Below are 5,777 nucleotides of genomic sequence, written 5' to 3' on the forward strand. Positions count from 1 at the left end.
GAAAAAAAAAAAAAATGATAAACACTTCAGTATGTACGGCAAAAGACACGGTTCTGACCACTCTAGAATGTGTGTCAATATAAGTGTTTTCAAAGAGAAAGCTTTTAAAATCTTCCTGATGAAAAGGGAATGTGTCAAATCTGATTTCTGCTTCTTTGCAACCCTGTGCTATTCCCTTAGTATTTCAGCTTTGCTTTTCTCCCCAGTAAAACAGAGGTAAGAATGCCTGTACTTTCTGCCTGCTCCACAGGATTGCTGTAAGTAACAAGTATTTTTGATGTTGTTGTTGCTGTTAGTAGTGGTAGTAGTAGTAGTAGAGGTAAGTAGAAGTATCACTAATGTAACTTTGGGCAAGATCTATTTTAAATAACTCTAAGCCTTTTAACAAGGTAATCCACTTTTTTTTTTTTTTTTTGAGATGAAGTTTTGCTCTTGTTGCCCAGGCTGGAGTGCAATGCCGCGATCTCAGCTTACTGCAACCTCTGCCTCCCGGGTTGAAGCGATTCTCCTGCCTCAGCCTCCCTTGTACCTGGGATTACAGGCACCTGCCACCATGCCCAGCTTATTTTTTTGTATTTTTAGTAGAGATGTGGTTTCACTATGTTGGCCAGGCTGGTCTGGAACTCCTGACCTCAGGTGACCCACCCGCCTCAGCCTCCCAAAGTGCTGGGATTATAGGCATGAGCCATATACCCTCAATCCACAGATACATCAGTGAAGAGGGAATGGGCCAAAGGATAAGAGAGAGAGAAGGGTAAAGAAAAATCAAACAGATATCAAAGATTGAACGGGCAAGTTCTGAATCCAATGCCAGATCAGGAGCCTGTTACAAAATTTTCCTGTGCTACTCCATTTCCTCTACAACTAACTTATTTTCCAGTTCATTTCATTGAGATAGTAAAATAACTCAATCTAATTGAGATTGTTAGCAAAAAATAATTTTCACTGGGTTTTTATAATGCATGCAGTGTGCATTGGAAGGAATAAGAGTTTTCTTTAAGTGGATAGGTAGCAAAGCCAGAAATCACAGAGTATAGCATTTATAAACCACTCATCATATGAGGAGCATACCCCCTGGAAACCAGAAACAATTGCATTTCACCCTAACACCCTGGAAGCCAGAAACAATTGCATTTGACCCTCATAACTGAATGGGTTCTGTGCACCCAAACCTTACTCTTTTAAACAAAATAATAAAAATGTGCTTCAGGGGAGATAAATGGCTCCCCAGAGAGGGGCAAAAGACGCACTCCTCTATAAGCTTTAAAATGTTAGTTATAAGAGGGAGAGATTGTTATCCCTGTAATTCCCCCAGGAGGAAAGGCACGGGGTGTAGAGAAGACTGGCACAACGTGAGTTCAGGGAACATTTTCATTTCGGTGAGCATCTGCTGACAGGTAGTAAATCTAATGGTAACTGTCATGCAGTGTGGGTGCCTTTGTTTCTAGTAAGCGTGGTGAGAGCACCTTATACCTCCTGGTATAATTACTTTTGTTGTATTTGAGCTTAATGAGAGTTTAAAAACTATAAGAGAAACTAAAAGAAAAAGATTGGCTGTATTAAAAAAGAGAGGCTCTCTTTAACAAAACTATATTATTTTGATGCATATCTCAACCTTATGATTTTATATTTTCTCAGTGTTGCATAGTGTATTTTATAAATACTCTGAAAATTCTTAGTCTGGATTTAGATGGAGACTCTGTATGTGTACTATTATTGTCAAAAGGGAGAATGGAAGAGCTTAAGCAGCAGTAGAGACAATAATGATGTGGCTTTGGCTGCCAAGGACTTGATAGACAAGTATTGCTTAGAGACAAATGTAATTGCTTGTTTCAACCTGCATGTATAAAAGGAGGTCATAGATGTTTTAGATTTACAGTTAGATTGAGGCTATTTCTGAAGAACAAAATAACTACTTGAATACATTTGTCATGTTTGCTTCTTAAAATAAACAAAATTTTGAATTCCATAAAACATGTATTTAATATAATGGGTTATATAGAAGCAATAAATTATGTTAAATACGGTGAAGTAATGTTAAAAGGTTTATGAGAATGATTAATTACAAATATAAATATTTATTGTCAGGACAGTTACAAAGTAATCTAATTATACAATAAGAGCAATGAGACTTGATACTGGATTATGCAATTTCCTATAACCAGGAACTGCCCAAATTTATTTACCACGAGTCCTCTTGGATCTCATCAAATGGCATCATTCCAATATGTACAATATTATTACACGGTTATGCTCTGTCAAGGACTGTTCTAACTGCAATTTGACCCTGAGACACCTCTGAGGAAATCTCTCTATCTCAATTCCAGCATAACATAATTTTCCCCTTCTGGTAAAGGTAGTTCAAGTTTATTGATTCTAGCAATTGAAATATGTGGCTTCAAAAAACTTGGAATAACTAAGGGTTGTCAAGGTCACAAAGTGTTTTATCAGAGGAAATTGCAGGTATACTACAGAGATTTGCTGTCAGGGTTAATTTTTCTCACTGAATAGCCACAAAAAATTATTTAAATATTTTACTTTGTCATTACCATACTGCACAGTATCATTCAGAACTCACAATTGGCTCTATTTTTGGACATTTTCCAAAGCTTGAATAGCATCATCGATAAATAACACTTGTTAACTAATCGCACACTGTCAGGTCATGTGTCTGAATAATTTGCTGTGTAATTTTCTCACATTAGTCAAATTAAAATGTGGAAATGCGTATACTTTTCTAGCCAGTTAACTTAATGATAGGTGATATGTTAAAATTAATTATCTGCCATGTCATATTATTCTAAATTTGAATGAGTTTCTCATTTGACCCAAAGATTTGCAAACGTTGTGTAAATATAGGACACCAACTAATTTATTCCACGCATGTTCATATATATTAAATGGAAAGTAATGTCTTTCAAACCTTATACAAATTTTGTTGCATATTAGTTGTGGGGATTTGAGGTGGGTCAGGTATAAAGACAACTAGATCCAAGTAATACAGATATGCCCCAGGGTTTACTGGGGACATGGACTAGAAGAGCAGTAGCAGAATGGACACTGTCTCCCAAACTCTGATTGTTCCACAACCTAGGCTGGATATAGATGTTTTGTGTGCACCACAGAGATGCTTGCCTCAACTGACAAGCTGAACATGCAAAGAAGAAGCCACTCCATACGTCATCCCTGCCTCCCCACCAGTTTTTCATGTCTTCAGGTTAGGCTAAGAGGGAAGAGAACACTTAGTTTCTGCAAGTAACAAGACATACATCAAGGGAACAGTCTTGTGTGCCAGGAATGCTGACATCAAATAATTTTCTGTCCCTCCGCAGTCATGATGAGCCAGCTTTGAGCAAAACAACAGGAAGGGGAAAGGAAGTGAGCCTCCACGCCACCCAAATTGTTTCCTCATCATCCCACCCCTTGGTGCTTGGGGTATCATTCAATATAAGCTTCACAATTAGTTCTGATTGATGCTACATCTTAATGGGTTCCACAGTACTGTCTGAGAATAGTGTAGTTTTCTAAGAGTAGTCTGGTGTGCTTGAGAGGCAGGAACACCATCTGAACAATATTAAGGAAACTACAAAAAAACTGGATTAGATGCAAAAGGATTGATCCCACTTTCTGAGGAATTTGCTTTATGAGTCATCACCAAGATTGCTTGTTATAAAACACTTGGAGAAAAAGAGGTAACTATTTACTCTCAACCCACTCCCCTGTCATTTCCCAGGGATGAGCATGTATACGCCCACAGGAACTTAAGTCTGTCATCCACCTGAGAATGAGGCAGTTGATTGATCAGTTTTCTGAAGTGATAATTTCTTTGTTTAGTTGTGGTTGTCATCCTAAGTGACCTCTGGGGGCAGAGGAGGGTGGTCTGAAAACCAGCTGAAACACAAATTTACCTTTGCTCCAGGTACCCTTGTTATGAGAATACAGTCTGTCTATCCATCCCCTTAGATGAAAACACCTACTGGATAAAACTTTTACCCATTTTCTGACATTGCAGATGACACATACACACAGAAAAACAAAAAATAAAAAACAAAAAACCAGAACTGTATTATTCTAAAGAGAAATGAACTACACAATTCCTCCTCAAATAAGGAAGGGAAGGACTCTACTTGGAAAAGGAGTGGAGTATGGCAGGAGCTCAGATGAGTCAGAGGAAGCCACACTGCCAGGTGTAGGAGTAGCCAATGAAGACAACAAGCCAAAATGAGAAACAGTCAAGCCTCCTATGACTTATTGCCATAATACAAGCAAGAGGCTAACCTGGAGAAATCACCATTTCCTCCTCCGTGTTCTCCCCAGAAATGGCACCAGAAGAGGGTCAGGAGAAATAGTTCAGGTGTGAGAATTTTATCAATTTAAGTCAGAACTGTAGAACTCTCGACACATAATGACTCAGCAATACCATCCAAACCCCTGCACTAAGAGATGACCAAACTCCAGAATGGCTTCTGTAAAAGCAGCATAAGGCTGTGTTCCTAGGATAACCCCAGCTCTCCCCCTACTCTACATCCTCCCCTTTCCCCTTAAAATGTCTCTCTGAGAAAGCTCGATGTTGCCAAATAAATTTACTATTTGCTCATCAAAAACCTGCTGACTAGCGAGAGGCTGTGGAAAACCATCTTGGAGCAGCTACTTCAAAAGACTGTGCTCCATTCAGGCTGCTCTAACAAATACCATCGACTGTGTGGCTTTTAAGCGACTCAGATGTATTTCTCACCATGCTGGAGACTGGAAGTCTGTGATCACAGTGTCTGCATAATGAGGTTCTTTTGAGAGCCCTCTTCCAGGTTGCAGGCTGCTATCTTTTCATTGTATCCTCACATGGTGAAAGAGATAAGAGGTTTTCAGGTGTTTCTTTTATAAGGGTTGTAATCCAATTTATGAGGATTCTACCCTAGTAACCTCATCACCTTCAAAGACCCCACTTCCTAACACCATCATAATAGGAATGAGGTCTCAACAAATAAATGTTAGAAGTACACAAATGTTCACTCTATAGGCAGTTTGCAATTATAAATCATTTTTTAAAATCTCTTGTGATGGACGTGAAGCTGACACTCTAAACTGTTTCCTCAAGGACCTGAGAACCATCTCTGAAAAGCAAACGTTCAGGGAGATAACTTGCTCTTTCACCCAGTCTCTGTGGGAGGACAGGGACTAACTCCTGTGGGCCCTTGCCTCCTTGTCACCTGTCATTATGCCTAGGTGATGAGATGGCTCAGTAGAATTATCTCCAGAAAGCAAAATTAAAAACCAAATGGGGCACCAGGATGAGTAAAACACAGCTTATCTTGGGTTTCAAGTATCTTCTGAGGGAGTAACTGAAACACACTACTAATGCCTCATGATACTAGATAAAATTTATTGGGGGAACCTTCAAGCAGTGATGTAGCACAGTGCATGGTTTCCCTTGTTATTCTACAGACTTATGTTGGGCATAGTTGTTATTTATGCAGTTTCACTGAGATCACAACTGATATTGTTTGGCTCTGTGTCCTCACCCAAATGTCATCTCGAATTGTAATTCCCATGTGTGGAGGAAGGGAGGTGGTTGAATCATGGGGTTGGTTTTCTCCATGCTGTTCTCATGATAGTGATGAGTTCTCACGATATCTGATGGTTTTATAAGTATGTGGAAGTTCCTCCTTCACTCCCCTCTCTTGCCTGCTGCCATGTAAGATGTGCCTGCTTCCCCTTCTGCCATGATTGTAAGTTTCCTGAGTCTTCCCCAGCCTTGAGGAACGGTGAGTCAATTAAAC

This window comes from Rhinopithecus bieti, unplaced genomic scaffold, assembly GCF_001698545.2.
Source record: "Rhinopithecus bieti isolate Rb0 unplaced genomic scaffold, ASM169854v2 scaffold_7212, whole genome shotgun sequence".
In the NCBI taxonomy this organism is placed as follows: Eukaryota; Metazoa; Chordata; class Mammalia; order Primates; family Cercopithecidae; genus Rhinopithecus; species Rhinopithecus bieti.